Raw genomic sequence first — 13,907 nt, forward strand, 5'->3', positions numbered from 1 at the left:
CTTAAGCTATAAATTCTGTACAACGTTGAAAACTCATATTTATTTCTACATACTCAGGTGAAAGATAAAAGACCCCATTTCTTTTCTTCCTTTTATCAGGCAGTCACATTCACTCGTTTAAAACCCTGCAAGGCACTGAGGTGGAAGAATTATCCTGTTCTGACACTTCTATTGCCACAAACGGCTCCCATTCTTTAATTGTAAAGTTGCTTCTAGACACCAGGGTGAGCGTTAAAATACCCCCAGACAGAAAGGAAGAAAGGAGGTAATTGGAGCAATTTATATCGAGTGAAAAGACATCTCCTGGGTCTCTGCATCTCTCATTGCAAGTTATTAGACTGTTTCTGTTTGGGTGGTTTTATACAAAAACGTGGTAAAGCATGGTTGTTTCAGCACACCTAAAGGCTACACTCCAAGCAGCTGATCTGTACGTGAGAACAAGGAGCTGTCAAATATTGCCTTCCAGCAGATTAAAACCGGCTGACTAACAGATGCAAAACTGTCGTTGCTGAATTGCTGTGAATAGAAATCTGAGCATTTTCAGAAGATACATCACTTTTTAGAGCCGTTGTCTGATGCCTCGGGTCCATTATCCTGTCCATGACTGAGACAGAACCCCTGTCTTTCATTTATGTGCATCCTCTGGTTCCTCTGAAGGACGACACAGGGTTCGGCATTATTCTCCAGCTGTGTGCTTGAAAAGTGATAGGCTGGCTTCTAATCACTGGTGATATTTTCACCTTGTTTCACACATGATCATTTTAGAAACACACTGTCTTCATTTCTGACTGGCCCCGAGAGTCTCTGTGCTCATCTCTGTCACACAGGAAGCCTCTGACTCAGTGCAGATGCTCAGTCAAGCTTTGCTGAATGAAGCAACTATCCTTAACACCCAAAGATCTACGCCCTCTGGATGGTTTTTGGCAAAGTCTTCATATTGCAAACCGCCATCTCTAGTGAACGTGTCTGATTGTTCTTAATTTTTAATAAATGAAGTTTTTCTTAAAATGGGACATATTGTTTCTGGCTTTCTGTTTTAAAGTTATTGATAGAAATGAGCATTTTGAGAGTACACAATAGAATAAAATTATAGTTATATTCTTGCCCAGCAGAGTGTAGGTGCTCAAATATTCTTCAGAAAGACTCTACATTTTAGAAGTTACAGCACTGAAACACTGGATTTGAAATATACTGCAATTTAACAATGTAAATTTATTCTTTTTGATTGTGGTCTAATAGTATATGACTTTTTCTTAAAAAAAGCAGAATGTGTGTAAAAGCTTAATGCTGGAACTGTCATCTCATAAAATAGAGAACGTTTCTAAAAACAAAAATGATTGACAGGAGGAAAGCCTGAGATATCTTTCAATAAAAGAATAAAAATTACAGGAGGGGTTCAAAGCTCCAAACTCTGGGTTTTCATGTGAAGAGTGTACAGAACATGAATTGTGAGATGTACGCTAGACTGTCTATGAATGAGATGACTCCATGAGGCCACACTATACAAATACGGACTTCAGTTTGAAATAACAGTCGCAGGGCAATAGGGAACACACATTTATTGATCCTCGAAACACATCTGGAGGGAGGGAGTGCAATTCTGTAAGGCTCCTCATCTGAAGAAAGCAAGCTCCAAGCTTTGGATCCAACCTAACAGGACCGGTGAGAGGGCTCCATGTCGGGGTCTTCCTTCAAAGGGGCTGGCAATGCACAGATGTTAGAAGGCTTCGGGCAGAACGGTCCATGAACACCCAATGCCGCAGTAAACAGGCTGGGCCTTTATCTAAGCACCATGACTGTGATGTGCTTTTCCTTTTTCTCTGCAAATCAGCTGCCTGTTTCCTGGGGAGATACTCTGCCCATCTCACTAGTGAGTACAGACTCCAGGCACCCTCTGCATGGCAGAGGTGGTTATCTGTAGGTAGGACAGTCTGCAAATCCAGCTTGCTCAACTAAACACCACTGCTCATGTATTTTTATGCCTTCTGATGCCTGTTACTAAACATAGACCCTAGGAGAGTCACTAAAAACTGGAGCTTTCTAGTCTACGAGATGGGGTGGCCAAAAAGTCACTTCAATTTTCACCACAGAATGAGACACTTTGGATTCCCTGTATCCTAGTGCTCAGGATGTCCTCCAAGTGACCCCTTGGCCTTCAAGGGAACATGCTGTGGACCCATGGGGAGCAGGAGCCATGGACGGGGAGTCCTGGGCCGGCTGAGGCGCTGCTGGCTAGGCCACACTGGGAGGGGGCCTCCTACTGATACAGGCTGCAGTCCCAGGAAGGTGCCCACTGGGGACCAGGAGGGAAGGTGTCAGCAACAAACTGAAATGCCTCCAAAGCCATCCCGAGTGCTCACCTTTGGTTTTTTCTTAAGTGTGGAATCAATGCCATGAATGCCAAGAATCTACCGTATCACAAATATTGACTTCTTGGTTTTTATTACAATAAAATATGCTTGGCCCACTTCATAGACTTTCTGCACCCAGAAAATTCCATCTGAAACATGCTCCCCAAATAACTATCGTGGCTGTCTCTTATTTGTATTTTCTTTCTTTATCTTTGACATTTTGTCGCTGTTTTCTTTTTTCCTGCCATCACTCTTACTTTAACAGAGTCCTTTTGTTCCTGATCTCTGTTCCCATATTAAATGACTTGGCCAATGAATTTACAGATTTAAACACGAATATGGTATTGCTGGGCTTCAGTGAAATGTCAATGACAACTTCCAGCACTTTAAAGTCTGAACGTTGAAGACAGATTCCCTAATCTCAGTCTTGGAGAAACTTCCTCTGCTGCAATCTGTGTTCCCCAAAATTCATCCACTGAAGCCCTAACCCTGAGGCACTCAGAATGTGACCTTATTTGGAAATAGAGTCTGTGCAGATATAATCAGTCAAGATGCCACACCAGAGCAGAGTGGGCCCCTAATACATTATGACCTGTGTCCTTACAACAGGGAGACATTTGAACACAAACCTGCACACAAAGGGTCAACACGAAAGTGGAGAGCACGGTGACCACAAGCCAAGAACATGAAGTGTTGCCAGCAAACCAGGAGAAACTAGGAGAGAGGCATGAACAGATCGTCCCTCCCGGCCCTAAGAAGTCCTGCCTATGCCTTCATCTTGGAGCACCAGCCTCCAAAAATTGAGAGAGTGAATTTCTGTTGTTAAAGCCTTCTGGTCTGTGGCACTTGGTCACGGTAGCCCTAGCCACGCACTGTCTCTGTTCCCTAAGAAGCTCAACCCAACACAACACACGAGTCAGTCAAACTCAGAACAACATGGAGCTCAACACAACACAAAACAGAGTCAGTCAAACTCAGTACAACACGGAGCCAGATACACAAGACACTGACCTTTTCTCAAGTAAAGGCAAGTTCATGTATCACAGTCACAAGTTGAAAATTAAAGTATCACTTTTGCCCTCTACAACTCAAAGGCTGCTACCAAGAGCTTTCAGATGGCTGTTCATGGAAATCAGGGGGTTTTTGTTTTCTTTGTGGGTGTTTTTTCCCCACACTTCAAGAACTAGAGAATAAAGGCCCAGGAGAGTGCCTACGGACATGGTTTATCCTGATTACACCAATTCTGCCCCTGCAGAATGAAGCAGGATTTTGGAAACAGCCACTGCCACTCAGAGGCACACTGAAGCCCACCTTTAAGCCCTGGTAGAGAAGGCAATGGCACCCCACTCCAGTACTCTTGCCTGGAAAATCCTATGGATGGAGGAGCCTGGTAGGCTGTGGTCCATGGGGTCACTAAGAGTCGGACACGACTCAGCAACTTCACTTTCACTTTTCACTTTCATGCATTAGAGAAGGAAATGGCAACCCACTCCAGTGTTCTTGCCTGGAGAATCCCAGGGACAGGGGAGCCTGGTGGGCTGCCGTCTCTGGGGTCACACAGATTCGGACACAACTGAAGCGAGTTAGCAGTAGCAGCAGAGAAGAAGATAAGAAGAGGCAGCAGGATGCCTGAATAGATTTTTAAAATTCTAATTTAAATGTTCAAAAGGACCATTATAGGATCTTAACTCATGCCAGTAAATAGAGCACTTAATTACATGACAATGAGCTATACATATAAACCCTCTAGAAAGGAAACTGGGGGCAGAGTTCTCTGGGCTCTAGGGAGTATCTTTTGCTTTTACGAGAATGACCTGAGCTAACTAACATCTTGTGTTTCTCGGTGGGGGATGAGATGACTTCAGAGAAGACCACACAGAAGCTAGCCTTGGATGAAGTTCAATGTCAAGGATCCCAGGTAAAATATGGCAAACACCCCTAGCTCCCCAGACCACCTCTTCCAAAACCCTCCTAGGAAACACAATGATCCAACCTTCACTAAGAAAACAAGTCCTCGAGCACAACAACAAAATCTGGGGCCACAGTTTTGCCCCTCCAGTGAAGGGGGCACTTCTTATACTAGAGCTCTGAAAACTAAAAGGAAGAAGCCTATGACATCAGTCATAATGCATTAGAGGCCCACAGTCAGAGGATCGTCTGAGCTGTTTGCTTCTCTGACTCTCCGTCAGGACACTCTGTCAGGATGCTGTGCTGAAAATACCCTTCCATGCAGCACAACCAAAGCAGAGCTTGGAGAACTAGCAGCTACACCTCCTAGAAACTGTCGGACCAGAATAATCCTATTTCTAGATGTAGCAACAACAGTAGCAAAAAAAAAAAAAAAAAAAATACAAAGCAAAAAAGAAAAGAAAATTAGGGAAACAACAAAGGAAATTTCCATATAATTAGGGAAAACCTCAGACTTGGGTATTTTATAAATATTTCAAGCTTTCACTTTTCCTTATAGTTTCTAGCCAAATTCCCAGTGTGCATCTGTCTGCTGATGTTTCATATGATGGTGAACACAGAAGACTGTGTTCTAGTTGTCTCGCTGGCTTCTCTTCTGTAAGAGGTTTCAGGCCTCGAAGGCACTGCACTACGATATCTTGGGGTCCGGATTATGGAGCCCTGGTACCTCCTGGCTAACTGGACACACCCATAACCACACAGCCCGGAATCTTTGTGCTCATCTGCCACTCACAGGGGGTGTTAATCTGGTTTGCAGGCCAGCTGGCAGGCTTCCACCAAAGCAAATTAGAAAATCAGACTGGGCTAGAGAAACAGAAAATTCTCCTGGCCCAGCGGAGTTACTTCTGATGCCATGGATGCAAAGTGGCTGCCATTTATGGGGAAAAAGTTGTGTCTTTGGGGTCACTGAAGTTTGGTCCCTCAAACTCTGTATCATCCCCCATCAATTACATCTCTAACTACAAACCGAGATAAGTTCTTATTTAACGCAGTAACAATTAAAGTGTCACCCCGAGACACAAAGAACAGATTCAGCACCGCTTCTGCTGCAGCAAACGATCACCTCCACACTAAATACAGGAATCTGTTTCCCACAGAGGATTCAATACTTTCCCAGTGCTTAAAAAAAAAAAGCCTCAACACCAGAAAGTAAATACATGTGACCTCAACATCAAGTGCAAGAGTGGTCACTGCAGCTGAACTCCTAGAGAAGCAGAAAGCTCATATCTCACACCTAACTTCCTAGGAGACAAGCCTCAAAGTACTTGTGGTTCTGGCCCCGGGAACCTGTGTGCCTTTTCCTCTGCACGACTGAGTTAGTGTACGTCCTAGACACTCCTTCCAGAGCCTTTGCCTTTGACTCTTGAGTTGCTAAAACCATCTCTTAACTGTCATTCTTTCCCCATTTTCCCCCCTTTTTCCTTTTAATAAACTTCCTGTTGCAGCCCAAGAGGCTGGAACAGTGCAGGTGTAGCTCCCGCAAGAATGCTAAAGATGATTTAATCTGCTAGCAATACCTCCTCCACGGGAGGGAAGCCTGGTCTCCTGGGCCAGGGCAAGGCCAGCAACACCAGGGTGTGTGGGAGGCAAGAAAACGGCCCCAGAGATGGGGGTGTTCCTAGGTACCTGGGAATATGTTATGGCATAAGGAAAAGAGGCTTTGCAGGGGGACTAAGGTAGGAATCTCAAGCTGGAGATATTTTCCTGGATGATCTCAGTTTGTGTGTTAGTCACTCAGTTGTGTCTGACTCTTTGTGAACCCACAGACTGTAGCCCACCAGGCTCCTCTGTCCATGGAATTCTCCAGGCAAGAATACTGGAGTAGATTGCCACTCCCTTCTCCAGAGGAACTTTTCAACTCAGGTATCGAACTCTGGTCTCCTGCATCACAGGCAGATTCTTTACCATTTGAGCTACAGGGATGATCTCAGTGGACCCAACCTAATCACAAAGGTTCTTAGAAGCAGGAGGCAGGAGGGTTGGAGAACCAGGGATTTGGGGGGACGGCTGCTGGCTGTGAAGATGGAGGAAGACACCAGGAGTCAAGCATTGCAGAGAGACTCCAGCAGCTGGACAAAGGCAACAGATTCTCTTGACAGCCTCTAGAAAGAAGACAGTCCTGTGGACACCTTGATTTTAGCCCAGGGAAGCCTGTTTCAGTCTTTGGATCTTCAGAACTGCAAATAAATGCGTGCAATTTCAACCCACTGAGTTTGAGAAAATTTGCTCCAGCAACACCACCAAATCTAATCCAGCATGTTAACCCCTCCCTTCTGATCTAATCTGACGGGGGAGTTTGGGGAAGCAAGTAGGTAGAAAATACCTAGCAGGTCTCCAAACTCTGTTCTCAGCTACCTCCACTCCCCATGATGAGCTGTTCCATTAACAGAAGCTAACCAGGCATCACTTCCTTTCCTTGAAGACTACTCAGCATTGCAGAACTCTTAAGGCTGGACACACAATCTGATCATTTAAGCCAAACCTACAATTTTATCAAGAAGAAAATTATTTTCCTTTTACCAAGAGGAAAATAAGAATGCAGAGAGTGTCGAGGAATGCCCAGGGACTTCCAGTCAACTGGTAACTTCTGCTGATATCTTAACCCAGTTTTCCAAATTTCCTATCTCCTGCTTGTATCGTCAACAACCAGGTCCCTCGGAAGCACAGACTTTCTTCCCTAAGTTATTCCGTTGGCAAACTTCTCCAAAATAACTATTTCAGTTAGTAAAATGTACATATTTTGCATATTCCCACAGACAACTCAGAGAACTACAAGGCACATCGCAGCATCAGGCACAAGCTAGGAAAGAGGGCACTAGCCTGGCTGCGATCTTGAAGCCAGGTGCCTTTGGCTTCTCCTGACACATAAGCGATATCATAAATCAGTGCAGAAGTCTGTCAAGCTGTAGGTTCTACAGACGCCATCCAAAGTGCTTATATGCGGAATCCAAAATATGACCCAAATGAACTTGTCTATGAAACGGAAACAGACTCACGAACACAGAACAGACTTGCGGCTGCCAAGCCAGAGAGGGAAGAAGGATGGATTGGGAGTTTGGGATTAGCAGATGGAAACTATTATGTATGGAATGAATGGACAACAAGGTCCCCACCTGCAGAGCACAAGGAGCTATACTCAATGTGACAGTGATAAACCATAACAGAAAAGAATATATATATATATATATATACACACACACACACACACACATATATATACACACACACATATATAATGGCATCACTTTGCTGTACAACAGAAATTAACACAACACTGTAAATCAACTATGTTGTCGTTCAGTCATTAAGTTGTGCCCGATTCTTTGTGACCCCATGGACTGCACCACGCCAGGTTTCCCTATCCTTCACCATCTCCCATCTCTTCTGCTTAAACTCATGTCCATTGAGTCGGTGGTGCTATCCAACCACCTCATCCTCTGCCGCCCCCTTTTCCTCCTGCCCTCAATCTTTCCCAACTTCAATAAATTTTTAAAATATTAAAGAATTTTTAGCACCTCAAATTTGCAGCTTTTTACGAGGCTTGTTTTTATTATTTTGAACCAAAGTAATCTGTTTAGAGCTGGAAGAGACTTAGAGACTATTTGTTCCACCTTTCACTGAGTCAGAGAATTCTCTCAACAGGAGTATGTACACATGACGTGGTCCTGACTCAGAAGTGCAAACTAAAGAATGTCTCCGGGGCCCTTCTCCCAGCTGTAGCACTGAGTCTTGTTTTTAATTAGTGCATAAATGATGACAGAGGGCACAGGCTCATTGGGCTGCAGGCTGCGCTGGGTTAAGTGGACTTGCAAACATCTCCCAGTGAAAGGATTAAAAACTCAAATTAAGAATAATATTACATCAAATGGAGTTAACTGTCATACACAGAGAGTACACTTAATCTCCTGGGCATATTTATGGAGAAAACCATAATTCAAAAAGATAAATGTACCCCAATGTCCACTGCAGCACTATTTACAATAGCTGAGACGTGGAGGCAACCTAAATGTCCATTGACAGGAATGGTTAAAAAAGATGTGATATATATTTGTGTGTGTATGTATTACACACACACACACACACACACACACACACACACACACACAGTGGAATATTACTCAACCATAAAAAAGGATGAAATAATGACATCTGCAGCAACATGGATGGACCTAGAGACCCATCACACTAAATGAAGTCAGAGAAAGACAAATATGATATCACTCATATGTGGAATCTCATTTTAAATGATATAAATGAACTTATTTACAAATCAGAAACAGATTCACAGACTTCAAAAACAAACTTACGGTTACAAAAGGGAAAACATGGTGGGAGGAGGGATGAATTAGGAGCTTGGGATAAATATGCACTATTGTATATAACAATAGATAATCAGCATGAACCCGCTGTAGAGCACAGGGAACTCTCTCAAAACTCTGTAATAACCTATACGGGAAAAGACCCTGAAAAAGAATGAGCATATGTATGACTGAGTGATTGTAGTGTATGCCTGAAACTAACACAACACTGTAAATCAACTAATGCTCCAAAAATTTTTTTCAAAAGATTAACTAAAAGCTAGCACACGTTTCTCAACTACGTTGTCAATGCCACGGCAGACCTGCCTGCCACACTGCCCTTCTTGGCTGTGCCCCTGTTTTATAATGGGTGCCTCCCCCCAGGACACGGTGAATTCTACAGGCACGAGCAATTCCTGCTCAGGCCTCAGAGATGGGCAGACCCTCCGGAACACAAGAGTTTATGAATTGTACTTCCTTCCAGCCCTTCAGCAGAACTCAAAGGCTCTAGCTTCATAAACACTTGCAGATATAATCTAAACATTTCCTCCGGGCCTAGTTCCTGTACCAGTGTTTGCTCCTTGGTTTGAAGTTTATACTCAGTTGGGACTGAAGTCAGTCTGATGGATGCCAATGTCATGCCTGAGTGCTGGGTGAACAGGCTGCGTCAGACTTGCCGTAGGAAAAGATTAGGAAGTCAGTCTCCCTGAAGCTGGTCGTTTCCTGAGTTCCTAGCCATGAAAACAGAACATCCAGGTGCTTCTTCTCCTTGCTCTTGACTACCCATGCGTGCATGTCAATATTACTTATGTAGTATATAAACTACGATGCCCTCCCCCGAGTCCTCTAGCACAGCAGCCTGACCAAGAATAAGAACTACAATTAAAAAAAAAAAAAAAAGTTTGAAGACTGCTATATCCTTTAACGGAGAAGGCAATGGCACCCCACTCCAGTACTCTTGCCTGGAAAATCCCATGGACAGAAGAGCCTGGTGGGCTGCAGTCCATGGGGTCGCGAAGAGTCGGACACGACTGAGCGACTTCACTTTCACTTTTCACTTTCATGCATTGGAGAAGGAAATGGCAACCCACTCCAGTGTTCTTGCCTGGAGAATCCCAGGGACGGGGGAGCCTGGTGGGCTGCCGTCTCTGGGGTCGCACAGAGTCGGACACGACTGAAGCGACTCAGCAGCAGCAGCAGCATATCCTTTAAAAGAGAGAGACAGAGAGAGAACCTGTTTTGCTTTAACATTGGAATGATGCTATGTCCAGTGTCATAATTGGGCTTCAACCTCAACTATGTCTTGCTTTCCTTATCTACCAGCTGGGGTAGGTTACTGTGAAGACTAGAGAGAGTATGGATGAGATGCCCTTACTGATGCTCTTGTTACCATTATTTATTGCTACTGGCAAAGTATTTCCTGCAAGTTTATCATAAGTTTGTTCAGCTCTGTAAAAGAATATTAGGTTGGCTAAGAAGTTCATTCACATAAGCTGTTATGGCAAAACCCAAACAAATGTTTTGGCCAACCCAATATATGTCTTTTAATTAAAACATGACTACAGTTCATTTTGAGGGCTTTATTTTCTTTTAAATTATTATGCAGGGCCTGAGCTTTAAAAAGCTCTCTGGAGATGGGTCAACCCTCTTGTACATCACTGTTCCGAAACCAGAGACAAGAAGCAAAAGTAAAGCCAACCATCTCAGATCATAAAGAAGGGGATGGAGGAAGGAGCCAGAAAGGAGAAGAAAGAAGGGTCTATCACCAAAAAAAAAAAAAAAAAGAAAAAAGAGGTAAAACTCTGGGGGAGAAAAGCATAGGCATGCACCAAGTCCTAACAGGGTTTGCCTCAGATCTTCTCCTTGAAGGGAAAATTCTGTATTGTTTGGGCTACATGGTCAATCACACAGATTAAGAATCAGTACAATGTGGGTCGCTTCTCAGCCAAATCTCTACTTCAGGGCTGAACAGCGCCGTTGTCCTCCTCTGGGGACAAAGGGAAGCAAAGCTCTCTGCCTGTCTCAGAGAACTAGGAAGCACCCCTGGCGCCACCACTCGCCAGCTGCAACATTTAGGTATGAAGTCAGCGCCTCCGGGTCCCGCTGCGCCAGCTGTCAAGAGGGAGAGTACGAGTGCCCTCCAAGCACAGCTAACTGGCCTGTGACAGCGCTTGGGTGAAGCCGAGCCTATCAGCCTGGCTCACCCACCTTTGTCTCTAGGAAACCACAGAGGGTCCCAGGGTGCTGCCAGAGGACCTGCTCAGTGAACTCTGCACGTCTCCAAAAGAGAAGGCCTTTGAACGGGTGTGGAAACCCAGGAGGACAGTCAAGGCAAGGCTGGGAACCCAGGCAGGGCCTTTGCCGGGCCAGGAGTAGAGCTAGGCGGGGAGGTACCCAGAAGTTTGCAATCAGGGTTAAGGGTTGTGTTGTGTTAGTTGCTCAGCCGTGTCTGACTCTTCCCAATCCCATGGACTATATAGTCCACTAGGCTCCTCTGTCCATGGAATTCCCCAGGCAAGAATACTCCAGGAGTGGGTATCCATTCCCTTCTCCAGGGGCTCTTCCAGAGCCAGGGATTGAACCCAGGTCTCCTGCATTGCACAAATATTCTTTACCATGTGAGCCACCATGGACGCCAATCAGGATTAAGGAGGTGGCTAAAAAGCCAGGTGACAGGAGAGACCTGGGAGCCACGTGGAAGCCATGGAAAAGCGGGGCCCCAAAACCAACAAGACTGCCTAGACAGAAGTCAGAGAGCAGTACGGACAAGACCTCAAGCTCCTGGGTGTCCCACTGCGGGAGGGGCCAAGCCCACCATCCACAAACACAATGAGAAAAATAGTGCTCGGGAGGTAGGGTGGTTATGGTGAAATGGATGAAAAGATCTTGATACAGAGACCTGTTTTCTGTCTAACCATGAAGTGGCTTCCAAATTTCAGGAAGTGGATTTGTAAAAGCTATTCTCTCCCCTTCGTTCAGATCTGAAGACAAGGAAGAAAGTTCTGGAAGCCACGTGGAACAGACCTGGAAAAGCATGAAACCCCCACCTGCTTACCTGGTGAGCCTCCCCACCCCAACTCCAGACAGGTTCTGCTTCATCTCCACACCCTGCTCTGCCTCCCCGCCTCTCCTCGGCCTGCTCTCTCCTCCACTCGCCTGGCCCAGGAGCTGTGTGTTCTAGATTCTCAAAGGAACGGAAAGCAGGGGGGCCCTGAACAGGATGCGGCCCCAGCAACTGACTCAGACTCACCTCTGCTCCTTCAGATGCACTGAATCTTTTCGGGGAAAAGAGTTACGATTTACTGAGTGCTAAGTGTAAGACTCTGTCCTGGGTTAACTGTCAGAATTCACTCATTTAATTTGCTTAAGATGGGGCAGTAATAGCATGCCCACTTTATAGATATGGAAATTAAAAATCAGATGCTAACCATGGGCATAGCCAGAAGTAAAGCCCACATTTGGTCTCTTGTGAACCAAATGTGCTCCCATAATGGTCAACAGGCAGCCTCTGTAGAGAAATTATGTCTACTGGAGGTAAAAATGAGATGGAACCACACAGAAAGCTCTTGTGTATGGGCTGTTTTATTATTATTATTACTTTAAAGAAAAGTTCCTATTGACATTTCTCTCCTTCATTCAGTTAATTTTAATATCTGGTTCCCTGAAAAGCTCTTTAAGAAAGTTTAGCCTAAGTATAAAGGCTCTAATGTTTTCTTAACTTTGCTTTTTCATTATGAGTCTTTCTCATCAAAAATGGTTCAGGTTGTCCTACAAGTAAACACAATGTCAGGAAAAATTAAGATGTGTTGAAATATGAAATGAATGAATGAACAGACACACTTCAGAAGAGACAAGAGGGAAGCATCATCCTCGATGCTTAAATTGTCTAATTCTAGCAGAACCGTGATGGACACTGACTAAAGCACAATGACCGGACCACCCCATGCTGGTTTCTGGGTTCTAAATATAGACCATGTCCAAATTCCCCAAGTCTAACCCCAGCTTTATCACACATACTTGGCAAAAGAATGTCATCCTGATAAAGCCCTCCATGGCTAACTCAATGCCCCCAACATAAACTTGTCTTCCCCAACTGCCAGGGGAGAAATGAATCGCTTCTGTACTCTTGGTGTCCAGCCAGACTATATTAAAAAGTCCTTGATCTTGCCACAGCCAATAAAAAGTGCCTCCCCATCAGTTATGAGAAAGCTGCCGTGTGACAAATTTGAATACTACATCGTGGAGGGAAAAACATCAAGGGCTGCATAATCACTCTCAAAGTGACATGGGAAGCTATTTGGTCATGACTTTATCATTGAGTGAGTGACCTTCAGGATTAACTCAGGCTCCAATTAACACTTGAAAAGCCCTTAGGAAACAGGGTGATATGCAGTCTTATAAAATGGCTCTATAACAATGCATTTGAATTCCTGAGTCCTTATGCACAATACTGGTCTCCTTAATTTTCTTTTAGTCACAGAACACCAGCGTTTTTCTTTTACGAGTTAGGCCTACACTATGAAAACGTCTACGTAATCAACTTTTGCAATTAAGGCAAATCGAAGGCAGCAGACTCCCGTCATGTCCTTAGGAAGTGACAGGTGAAGCAAGGCCCACGCAGGCTCGGAGTCCTTCCTGGCTGACTCTCCATGGCCCACGCTGTCCCTCTGCCCCAGCTGCGTAACTCCAAGCCTCCTGCTTGTCCAGACAGTTCAGAAAAGCCTCAGCTGTGCCTTCAGGATGCAATCATTTTCACCCGGCAAGACAGCTTGGCCAAGCCTCCCTCTGAGCTCCCCTCTCTCCTCTGCATCTGGAAACACTAACAGAGGAATACAGCCACTTCTCTGAGCGCCAGCTCAGCTTCTGCTTAGGGTGGAAAACGGCCGCTGCCAGGGCCATGTCCACCCTTGTGGAAAGGGAGTCACAGATGCCTCTGGGAGTCTGCTGAAAGCTGGAGGCTCTCTTCTCAGGGGAAAAAAAAAAAATGCACATGTGATGTTGGCAGGGTGCAGGGGGGTGAGGGTGGGGGGTTCCCTAACCTCCAGGTTTCAAGGCTAAAAGAGGAAGAGTAGGGTGAGGACAAGCAGAGAGAAAGAGATGACGGTAGGGGAGACAGAGAAAGAGAGCGAAATGGGGGGGGGGGGGCGCAGTCAGAACATGTGACAGACACTGAAGAGCGTGCTGCAGAGAGAATGGACTGTCTTCTCTCTTTGCCTGGGAGTCAGGTGTCTGGGTTCTGGTTGAGGTTCTAGCTTCCCAGTGACCTTGAGCGAGCTCTTGGAATAAGCCC

The 13,907-nt window shown here is 45.1% G+C and overlaps 1 protein-coding gene across 8 annotated transcripts in view; it reads right to left on the bottom strand.

Moving 5' to 3' along the window:
- The window catches only part of AFF3 (AF4/FMR2 family member 3), a 582,175-nt gene that overhangs the window by 544,487 nt on the left and 23,781 nt on the right, over nucleotides 1–13,907 (bottom strand). The window lies entirely within an intron of this gene.

This window comes from Bubalus bubalis, chromosome 12 (assembly GCF_019923935.1).
Source record: "Bubalus bubalis isolate 160015118507 breed Murrah chromosome 12, NDDB_SH_1, whole genome shotgun sequence".
Lineage (NCBI taxonomy): Eukaryota > Metazoa > Chordata > Mammalia > Artiodactyla > Bovidae > Bubalus > Bubalus bubalis.